The 12,035-nt window shown below is 41.2% G+C and overlaps 1 protein-coding gene and 1 long non-coding RNA gene across 2 annotated transcripts in view; one reads left to right on the top strand and one right to left on the bottom strand.

The window, feature by feature from the left end:
* The window catches only part of SLC5A1 (solute carrier family 5 member 1), a 94,603-nt gene that overhangs the window by 70,401 nt on the left and 12,167 nt on the right, over positions 1–12,035 (bottom strand). The gene's annotated exons all lie outside the window — the stretch shown is intronic.
* Positions 430–12,035, top strand: part of LOC143940305 (uncharacterized) — a 51,600-nt gene continuing 39,994 nt past the window's right edge. The window contains exon 1 of the long non-coding RNA XR_013263848.1: positions 430–575. This is a non-coding gene — a long non-coding RNA (uncharacterized LOC143940305). The remainder of the gene's footprint in view (positions 576–12,035) is intronic.

Here is a 12,035-nt window from a genome sequence, read left to right as displayed (position 1 = left end):
GAGGAATGAGGAGGGTGGACTTTGCAGAGACATTGCCACTTTTCCCATTACTGGCCAGGGGACAGTTTCTCATTAATAACATCACAGTATGCCAATCAGCTTCAGTTTTCTGAAGACAGCATGCAAATTTAGATGAGAGGAGATAGGCATACTAAAATTTGTAGTTGATTAAAATCAGCCAGCTATGATACTGAATAAAGAAAAAATATAGTGATCCATACTTTTTATAGTCACCGAAAAATAAGCATGTATCTCTCTGTGGCCAAGCTTTCTCTTCCTAATTAGGAAAACAACATTTTGTATGCAACCTGAAAGCTTGTGGTAAGATTCACTGAAACCTTTCCTAATCTCCACCCACCATTGTGAGCTTTTCTCTTGGTCAGAAGTGGAGAGTTGAGAAATAACTGGATTTTCTGGATGTATACCCAGTGATGAGCTCATCTAGTTTTTGCATAATCTGGGCATAAAGGATTGTGGGAGACACAAGGAAGCTATCTTGAAATTTTGCAAAGAATGAACATTCATGTTCATACCATTTAACTGCAGCTTCACCACACAACGAAGATTGACACAAGGTCTGTACAAGTATATATTAACCTTATCCCATTGTCACTGATAATTTCAAGAAAAAAATATAACTGCTGTACTACATAAAATGCATTTCAATAAATAACTGAGATCATTTACTATATTTATTGTGGAAACAAGACTCTAGGATTGTGACATATAAGTAATGCCATTGTTTTTTTTTTTTTGAAAAGTCAGGAGTTGCTTGTACATTTTATTCTAGAGAACAAAGAGACCTATTCATTCCCAGATACATGTACTTTTGTATTTGACCCCATTGGCTGCACATAACAGTCACTGAGTTACAGACTGGAACAGCAGAAAAAAAATCACTCACCAGGGTAAAAGCAACTATGATATCTCAAAAGAAAAGACAAAAGAATGTGAATTGCTTGGAATGCATTAAGAAAGATTTTGTTGAATGAAAAGAATTTTTACATTGTTTATAAACTCATGTCCTATATATTTTAACAATTTCTATTTCATTCTTATTCAAGAACAAAATAACAATTTGAAAAGCAAGCTGGGCCTTCCATTATTAATCCGTTAAGAAAGCCCTGCACTACCTGCAGGCTTGTTGGCAAACTGTGTGTAAGGTGAAGGTGAACCTCCATCCTAGCCTCAAATCACACACAGAGTGGTACAGGTTTTGTGCAAGAATATCCCTGTATTTAGCACCATCCATCTTTCCCACAACTCTGACCAGTTTCCCAGTCCCAACTGCTGAAAAACATTCCCACAGCATGATGCTGCCACCACCATGTTTCACTGTGCGGATGGTGTTCTTTGGGTGATGTGATGTGTTGGGTTCGCGTCAGACATAGTGTTTTCTTTGATGGACAAAAAGTAAAATTTTAGTCTCATCAGACCAGAGCACCTTCCTCCATACATTTTGGAAGTCTCCCACATGCCTTTTCGCAAACTCAAAACGTGCCATTTTGTTATTTGCTGAACTTAATGGCCTTCTTCTGGCTATGGAGCCTATGGAGCCTATGGCTTATTGTCGTCCTATGTACAGATATTCCAGTCTCTGCTGTGGAACTCTGCAGCTCCTCCAGGGTTGCCTTAGGTCTCTGTGCTGCCTCTCTGATTAATGCCCTGCTTGCCCAGTCTGTGAGTTTTGGTGTGCGGCGTCTCTTGGCAGGTTTGCTGTTGTGCCATGTTCTTTTGATTTGGTTATGATAGATTTGATGGTGCTCCTAGGGATCATCAAAGATTTGGATTTTTTTTATAACCTAACCCTGACTTCTCAACAACATTGTCCCTTACTTGTTTGGAGAGTTCCTTGGTCTTCATGGCAGTCTTTGGTTAGTGGTGCCTCTTGCTTGGGTGTTACAGCCTCTGGGGCCTTTCAAAAAGGTGTGTATATGTAATGACAGATCATGTGATACTTAGATTGTACACAGGTGGACATAATTTCACTAATTATGTGACTTATGAAGGTAATTGGTTGCACCAGAGATTTTCATGGGCTTCATAACAAAGGGGGTGAATACATACTCACATGCCAAGTATAATTTTTTTATTTCTGAAAAATAGTTTTATGTATATATTTTTCTAATTTTACTTTGCCAATTTAGACTATTGTGTTCTGATCCATCACATATAATTCAGATTAAAAAAACATTGAACTAAAGGCTGTAATGTAAAAAAATAGGTAAAAAGCCAAGGGGGTGAATACTTTTGCAAGGCATTGTATTCCATTTATTCAGAATTCTCTACTATTCTCTACTATTCAGACCTGTTTTACAATAAAGTTTTTAACTGATGCTCTGGAAAGGGAATGCCCTAACTAGAGTTTGCCATCTACAGGCTGCAGGTGGGAAATGTTAGATATTATTATGCATTATGTCATATTCACCTGACCTTTTAGACCTGAACATAATAACTAAAACAAATAAAGAGCACAGAAAAAAGTGATTTTTAACTTCTTGGCACTGGTGCTGTCTAGCCCTTTAAGGTGTTTAGGATGCCGGGAGGTGGGGCAGGGTTTATCAGATATTTGCATGCGTCGGCGCTAAGGGGTTAAAGTTACTTAAAAAGAACTAAGCAGGCAGGAGGTTTTGAGAGCATATCATAAATAATCAGTGGAAAATCATGGGCACTGCATCCTTTATTATCTCAAAAAGAAAATATCCTGTATTTCCTGTATTCTGAGGAAGCTATTTGCAAAACACGTCAATACAATTACAGAGCATTGAAAAAGTATTCATGCCCCTTGAAACTTTCCACATTTTGTTATGTTACAACCAAAGACGTATATGTATTTTATTGTGATTTTATGTGATAGACCAACATAAAGTAGCACATGAATATGTGAGGAGAAAGGAAAATGATAAATGGTTTTCAATTTTCTTTACAAATAAATATCTGAAAAGTGTGACGTGCATTTGTGTTCAGCCCCCTTTACTCTGATACCCCTGACTAAAATCTAGTGGAACCAATTGCATTCATAAGTCAATAATTAGTAAATAGAGTCCACCTGTGTGTGATTTAATCTCAGTATAAATACAGCTGTTCTGTGAAGCCCTCAGAGGTTTGTTAGAAAACCTTAGTGAACAAACAGCCTAATAAACACACAAGACAGGTTAGGGATAAAGTTGTGGAGAAGTTTAAAGCAGTTTAGGTTTTAAAACAGAATCCCAAGCTATGAACCTCTCACCGAGTACTGCAATATTGGAAAATGGAAAAAGTATGGCACAACTGCAAACCTACCAAGATATGGCCATCCACCTAAACTGACAGGCCGGGCAAGGAAAGCATTAATCAGAGAAGCAGCCAAAAGGCCCATGGAACCTCTGGAGGAGCTACAGAGATCCACAGCTTTGGTGGGAGAATCTGTCCACAGGACAACTATTAGTCGTGCACTCCACAAATCTGGCCTTTATGGAAGAATGGCAAGAAGAAAGATATTGTTGAAAGAAAGCCATAAGAAGTCCCATTTGCAGTTTGCAAGAAGCCATGTGGGGGACACAGCAAACGTGGAAGAAGGTAGACTTGTGCACAGCGGAAAATTTTGTTTAGTTTTGGTTCATTGTCATTCGTAAAATACATAATTTCGTTCTGTTATATTCATTATGTTACGTTAATACGTTTTTGGATAATTTGTTATTTCTGTAGAGTGTCAATATTTGTTATACTGAATCTCGAATCATGTTGAGTTCATTCGTTATATGCGCTATAATTTTTTTCGGATTCATTGAAATTCAATATTTATGTATGTATATATATATATATATTCGTGATAATGATTCGTAGTTTGGAAAGTTGTTTGCTTATTTAATCTTTTAACAAACACAATGACAATATCTTTTCTCCTCTGCTCAAATACAATACAACACCGTTCTCATTCTGTTCTCAGGAATGCACTTTGCCAGTAATCCAACCTCCAGCACAAAATTCATTACCTGATTGGACTGTAAGATTTACTTTGAGTTGACCTTTTGTTTCATTAGATCTTTAATGAATTACCGAATTATGTCGAATTCATTCGTTATATCCACTATAATTTCTTTTGTATTAGTTGAAATTCGTTATTTTTTTATTCGGACATTCGGATGCATCCGAATGTCTGAAAGATGCAAAATTCTGCTGAATTTAGATTCTTTACGAAACTAATTGCACAAGCCTAGAAGAAGGTGCTCTGGTCAGATGAAACCAAAATTGAACTTTTTGGCCTAAAAGCAAAAAGCTTTGTGTGTGGTGGAAAAGTAACACTGTACATCACCCTGAACACACCACCCCCACCGTGAAACATGGAGGTGGCAGCATAATTTTCTGGGGAGGCTTTTCTTCACCTGGGACAGGCAAACTGGTCAGAGTTGATAGGAAGATGGATGGAGCCATATACAGGGCAATCATAGAAGAAAACCTGTTAGCCCTTGTACACACGGTTGTATATTCCGACAACAAAATCCGTTGGATTTTTTCCCATGGATTTTGTCCGAAACTGGTGTTGCATACACACGGTCGGACAAAGTTGTCGGAAAATCTGATCGTTCATAACGTGATGACGTTCATTCATTGTGACTAGTAGCCAATAGCTTTTGTCTCGTAATTTGATCTGAGCATGCGTGGCACTTTGTCCAATCGGAATTCTCTACAAACGATCGGACTTTGTCCGATCGGAAAATGTTGTCGGAAAATTTTATATCCAGCTCTCCAACTTTGTTGGTCGGACATTCTGACGGAAAAAGTCAGATGTAGCCCACACACGGTCGGATTATCTGACAACACGGTCCGATCTGACATTTTCCATCAGAATGTCCAACCATGTGTACAATGGCTTAGAGTGCAAAGGACTTGAGACTGGGTTGGAGGTTCACCTTCCAGCAGGACAATGACCCTAAACATACAGACATGGAATGGTTTAGTTCAAAGCATATTCATGTGTTAGAATGGCCTAGTTATAGTCCAGACCTACAGTAAATCCAATTGGGAATCTGTGGCAAGACTTGAAAATTTCTGTTCACAGACGCTCTCCATTCAATCTGACAGAGCTTGAGCTATTTTGCACAGAAGAATGGGCAATAATTTCACTTTATAGATGTGCAAAGCTGGTAGAGACATCCTCAAAAAGACTTGCAGCTCTAATTGCAGCGAAAGGTGGTTCTACAAATTATTAGCTTCTACAAAGTATTTGAAAAACATTTATCATTTTCCTTCCACGTCATAATAATGTGCAGGGCAGGACTTAGGGTGATGGGGGCCCCTGGGCTTGAGTCACTTTCTGGCCCTACCTTCTATACATTACCATATTTATCGGTGTATAACACGCGCCGGCATATAACACGCACCCCAAGTGTAGGAGGGAATTTTAAGGAAAAAAACTTTTAGGAGGGAAGTTTAAGGAAAAAACTTACATTCAAATGCCCATCAATGCAGCCTTATCAGTGTCCATCTGCAGCCTTGTCCATCCATTTGCAACCTTGTCCAGTGTCATTTGCAGCCTTGTCATTGCAGTCTTGAAGTTTAAAAATGGAGCCGCCGAGATACAGAGTCCTGTGTATCTCGGTGGCTCTTGGGTCCTCTCGCAGTCCCATGCGGAGCCGAGAGTAGCCGAGTGTACTCGGCTCGCCTCACAGTCACGCCCAGTCCCTGTGTTATGCCTATCACAGGGCGTGACTGGGCGTGACTGTGAGCGGAGCTGAGTACACTCGGCTATGTATCTCGGCGGGGCCCCCTATTGTGCGGGGCCCATGGGCTTGAGCCCAGTCAAGCCCAATGGTAAGTCCAGCCCTGATAATGTGCCACTTTGCGTTGGTCTATTACATAAAATCGCAATAAAATACATTTACATTTTTGGTTGTAACATAACAAAATGTGGAACATTTCAAGAGGTATGAATCCTTTTTCAAGGCACTGTACTCTTCTGGGTATCACCACAATGTAATGCTAATGATGTGCTTTACCTTTGAAGTGGTTCTTTTTCCTCATTTATACAGTGAATGGAAGCTGTCTGGCTAAATAATCTATGATACATCACGAGACGAGCTACCATGGATAGTCATTATTTTTGACTTGTTTTTCATTTGTTTTCAAGGCTTACATCATGATGTCTTGATTATATGGGTGAAATAATTTTTGACATATGTCAGTTTGTATGAATAAAAATCTAGTGTATTAGTGTATTTCTGGCACCTAAAAAATCCTACAGTACTAACAATGCAAATATGGCTATGGCCTTCAAAATGCAAGCAAAGTCACCTGGGAAGTATAAACAACTTTTCCTGGCCCACCTCACGTCAGCACACAACGGGATCCTGCAAATTGGCACATGCGTTTATGCCAGCATGATAGTAAATGCCTCGCCAAGCTCAGGGTGCATTTTGGGTCTGCATGCAGTCTGCAGTGGCAGAGCAATGAAATTGCACAGGTTGCCTAACAAGGATGTGGTTGTGCAAAATTCTAAGCCCTATTAAGGCGGCTATAGGAGAAAGTATGCTGAAAATATCCACGCCACAAGCAACGCCCAAAATGATAGATCGTAAAGTGCTCATTGATGAAGGATGGTCTTTTCCCACAATGATAGAGCGTAAAGTGCTTGTTGATGAAGGATGAAAGAGACTTTGTCAGAAGACCAATTTACAGTAATGCCCCGTACACATGATCGGAAATTCCGCCAGCAAAAGTCCGATGTGAGCTTTTGGTCGGAAATTCCGACCATGTGTATGCTCCATCGGACTTTTGCTGGCAGAATTCCCGCCAGCAAAATATTGAGAGTAGGTTCTCAATTTTTCGGTTGGAAAAAGTTCTGATCGGAAATTCCGATCGCCTGTACCAATTTTGACGTGCAAAATTCCTACACATGCTCGTAAACAATTTGACGCATGCTCTGAAGCCTTGAACTTAATTTTCTCGGCTCGTTGTAGTGTTGTACATCACCGCGTTCTTGGCGGTTGAAAGTTCAGAGAACTTTTGTGTGATCATGTGTATGCAAGCCAAGCTTGAGCGGAATTCCGTTGGAAAAACCATCCAAGTTTTTTCCGACGGAAAATCGGCTCGTGTTTCTTGGGCATAACAGGTTCTCTAAGCTTTATCCAAATAGGATGGCTGATGTACGTTTATGCGATGCACTTCCAGGGGTGGATGCTGCCCTCTAGTGTGTGGGGCAGCAAGTGTCTTTGCCTTTTTATAACTTGGTTACCTTCAGAGATCATATGGATGAGAAAGTTGACTTGTTCACACCAGAGGCAGTCCAGTGCATTTTTATTCTGCAGCAACAACGCATGTACAGTGTATAACTTTGATTCCAATTACCTAGTTCACACCAGTACAGCGCATTCTAGCGCAGTCAACAAAAGTAGAATGTTGCATTGTTTCTGTATGGAACACATCTGGAAAGTGGCAAAATGCATTGAGAATGCATCAAAAACACTCATGCAGAAACACATCTGGAACACAGAAATTGTGGTGATCTGGCCATTAGGCTTGTACGGAATCTATACAGTGACAGATTTTGCCTTTTTTAACCTATGAGCTGGGCTGTCTATGGATCAGAAAATCTTTGTGCCTATACAAATTCAACAAGAACTGTAATTTTGGACATTGGCACTGTGCTTCTTTCAGAGGCATGTCTCTCAGCCCAGGAGTTAGGATGATTCTGGGGCTGGGGAGTCCACAATCTGAAGAAACAAGTGTAAGGTTATTTAAGTGCTGTGACAAGCAGACTCCCCAAGTATCTTGAATGGAAGGAAGCCTTTCTAGCATTGCAAGCCTTTCAGGATCTTCAGGGGGGCTGAGTAAGGTTGACAACAAGGCAATAGTAGCCTACATTGCCTGACAAGGGGACACCAAGTCTTTTCTTGTTACATCTTGCAAAGAAACTTTTCGTGGGGAACCACTTCATCAGTTAAGGTTGGTCTTCTTGCCAGGGAAGCAAAATCAAAATATTGATTCGGTTAGGCAGAATATTTTTTCAACAAGTGCCTCATACCAATATTTGCCCAATGGGACGTTGCAGCAGTAGTTCTAAGGGAGACTTCACTGAACATGCAGCTTCTGATAGTTGCAACAGGATACCAATGCAAAGACTCCATCATACAAGTGCCATAGAATCTTCTGTTTGATCTTTGTGTCTGGTCAAATTAAATCTTTTATGGCAAGGTCAGTAACAGCACCCCAATCCAATGAGACTACTTTTTAATAGCCTGGCTATGGAATAGGCTACACTAGAGGTGCAGGAATTCTAATCTGAGGTTGTTCAGACCTTGGTGACCAGAAGATCATCCATGAATGCTACTAATGAGAGGATGTGAAAGTAGGTTATTTTGTTTGCCCAGCAAAAGATTTTCGCTCCTGTGTTCCCTCCCCTAGCCAATATCCTTGACATTTTACAGTCAGCGCTAGAGGTTGGTCTGCCATATAACTCCATTTAACCACTTCAGCTCCGGACCAATAAACACCTTAAGGACCAGAGGTCTTTTTGCAATTTCGCACTGCGCTGCTTTAACTGGTAATTGCGCGGTCATGCAATATTGCACCCAAACGAAATTTGCGTTCTTTTCTTCCCACAAATAGAGCTTTCTTTTGATGGTATTTGATTGCCTCTGCGATTTTTTTTTTTGCGATATAAATGGAAAAAGAGCGAAAATTTTGAAAAAAAAAGATATTTTCTTCTTTTTGTTATAAGAAAAATCGAATAAACTAAATTTTAGTCATACATTGAGGGCAAAATTTATTTAGCCACATGTCTTTAGTAAAAAAAATGTCAATAAGCGTATATTTTTTGGTTTGCGCAAAAGTTATAGCGTCTACAAACTAGAGTACATTTTCTGGAATTTACACAGCTTTTAATTTATGACTGCCGATCTCATTTCTTGAGGTGCTAAAATGGCAGGGCAGTACAAATCCCCCCCAAATGACCCCATTTTGGAAAGTAGACACCCCAAGGAAATTGCTGATGGGTATGTTGAGCCCATTGAATATTTATTTTTTTTGTCCTAAGGGATTGAATAATGACAAAAAAAAAAAAAAAAAATTTTTTTTACAAAAAGTTGTCACTAAATGATATATTGCTCACACATGCCATGGTTATATGTGGAATTGCACCCCAAAATATATTCCGCTACTTCTCCCGAGTATGGCGATACCACGTGTGTGGGACTTTTTGGGAGTCTAGTCGCGCAGGGCACCCCGAAAACCAATCACCACCTTCAGGATTTCTAAGGGTGCAAATTTTTGATTTAACTCCTCACTACCTATCACAGTTTCGAAGGCCATAAAATGCCAAAATAGCACAAAACCCCCCAAAATGACCCCATTTTGGAAAGTAGACACCCCAAGCTATTTACTGAGAGGCATGTTGAGTCCATGGAATATTTTATATTTTGCCACAAGTTGCGGGAATATTACAAACTTTTTTTTTTTTGCACCAAGTTGTCACTAAATGATATATTGCTCACACATGCTATGGGCATATGTGAAATGACACCCCAAAATACATTATGCTGCTTCTCCCGAGTACGGGGATACCACATGTGTGGGACTTTTTGGGAGTCTAGTCGCGCACGGCACCCCGAAAACCAATCACCACCTTCAGGATTTCTAAGGGTGCAAATTTTTGATTTAACTCCTCACTACCTATCACAGTTTCGAAGGCCATAAAATGCCAAAATAGCACAAAACCCCCCCAAATGACCCCATTTTGGAAAGTAGACACCCCAAGCTATTTACTGAGAGGCATGTTGAGTCCATGGAATATTTTATATTTTGCCAAAAGTTGCGGGAATATTACAAACTTTTTTTTTTTTTGCACAAAGTTGTCACTAAATGATATATTGCTCACACATGCTATGTGCAGAAGTCAAATTACACCCCAAAATAAATTCTGCTGCTTCTCCCGAGTACGGGGATACCACATGTGGGGGACTTTTTGGGAGCCTAGCCACGTACGGGACCCCGAAAACCAAGCACTGCCTTCCGGATTTGAATATAAAATGCTATAAAAAACAAACTAACCAGAGTCACCCGTAACACTTATACGGTGATCAGTGGTGAAAGGGTTAACTAGGGGCAATCAGGGGGTTCAAATTTTTATTAGGTAGTATATGGGGGTCCCTGGCGCTATATAAAAACCTGACGGGGAACCTAAATAACTAACTGGCTAACCAGCGTCACCAGTGACACTTATACTGTGATCGCTGGTGAAAGGGGGTGAAAGGGTTAACTAGCAGCAATCAGGGGGTTAAAACCATTATTGGGTAGTATATCGGGGTACCTAGCGCTATAAAAACCTGGCGGTGAACCTAAAAAAATAACTAGCTACCTAGCGACACTAGCGACACTGATGCAGCGTTCAGAAAAATTATCGCTTAGTGACACTGGCAAAAGGGGGTGAAAGGGTTAACTAGCGGAAATCAGGGGGTTAAAACCATTATTGGGTAGTATATCGGGGTACCTAGCGCTATAAAAACCTGGCGGTGAACCTAAAAAAATAACTAGCTACCTAGCGACTGTAGCGACACTAATGCAGCGATCAGAAAAACGATCGCTTAGTGACACTGGCAAAAGGGGGTGAAAGGGTTAACTAGCGGCAATCAGGGGGTTAAAACCATTATTGGGTAGTATATCGGGGTACCTAGCGATATAAAAACCTGGCGGTGAACCTAAAAAAATAACTAGCTACCTAGCGACACATGCAGCGATCAGAAAAATGATCGCTTAGTGACACTGGCAAAAGGGGGTGAAAGGGTTAACTAGCGGCAATCAGGGGGTTAAAAACATTATTGGGTAGTATATCGGGGTACCTAGCGCTATAAAAACCTGGCGGTGAACCTAAAAAAATAACTAGCTACCTAGCGACTGTAGCGACACTAATGCAGCGATCAGAAAAACGATCGCTTAGTGACACTGGCAAAAGGGGGTGAAAGGGTTAACTAGCGGCAATCAGGGGGTTAAAAACATTATTGGGTAGTATATCGGGGTACCTAGCGCTATAAAAACCTGGCGGTGAACCTAAAAAAATAACTAGCTACCTAGCGACACTAGCGACACATGCAGCGATCAGAAAAATGATCGCTTAGTGACACTGGCAAAAGGGGGTGAAAGGGTTAACTCTAGGGGCAATCAGGGGGTTAAATCTTTATTGGGGGGTGATAGGGGGCTACCCTGGACCTAACACTAACTGTCCTGACAGTTTTTACTGTCACAACTGACACTGAATGCATTGATCAGTAAAGAAATGATCAATGCAATCAGTGACACTGTGACTGGGGGGGGAGGGGGGGCGGGGGGGGGGATCGGGGGGCGATCGGGGGGGGGATCGGGGGGGGTTTGTGTGCCTGTGTGTACCTACATGTCAGTGTAGTGTTGGTGCACACTTACTTTTACTGTTCTCCTCGTAGTCCAGTCAAAAAGACCGCCCCGAGGAGAATGACATCACTTCCTCCTTCCTGTGTAAACAATACACAGGGGAGGAAGCTTCTCATTGGCCAGGAGCGATCCAGAGGGGGTGGCCGAAAACCAACGGCCATCCCCTCATCACGGAGCGCTCCTGGACCGAATCGGACCGCCGTAACCAGCGGGAGGGGGTCCGATCGGACCCCCCACCCGCTGGAAGGCAATCACGTAGATGTACGTGATTATGCCTGCCTGTGCCATTGTGCTGACGTACAATGGCAATACGGCGGTCCTCAAGTGGTTAAGATACAGATTTCTACTTTATCTTTTCACAGGCTGCAGATGGGTGCAAAAGCCAGTGACCAGATGCTCCTTCCAGATGACAATCTATATAGGACCTTGAGGGAAATCTTTGTTCCCTCTGTGGGACTTATGCTGTGTAAACACGGTCAGATTTTCAGACGGAAAATGTTCGATAGGAGCTTTTAGTCGGAAATTCTGACCGTGTGTAGGCTCCATCGGACATTTTCCATCGGAATTTCCGACAAACGAAATTTTAGATCTGGATCTCAAATTTTCTTACAACAAAATCTGTTGTCGGAAATTCCGATTGTGTATACACAATTCCG

This window comes from Lithobates pipiens, unplaced genomic scaffold, assembly GCF_037356315.1.
Source record: "Lithobates pipiens isolate NorthernLeopardFrog02 unplaced genomic scaffold, aLitPip1_a1.2 Scaffold_3, whole genome shotgun sequence".
NCBI lineage: Eukaryota > Metazoa > Chordata > Amphibia > Anura > Ranidae > Lithobates > Lithobates pipiens.
This window is presented reverse-complemented; position numbering and strand designations above follow the sequence as displayed.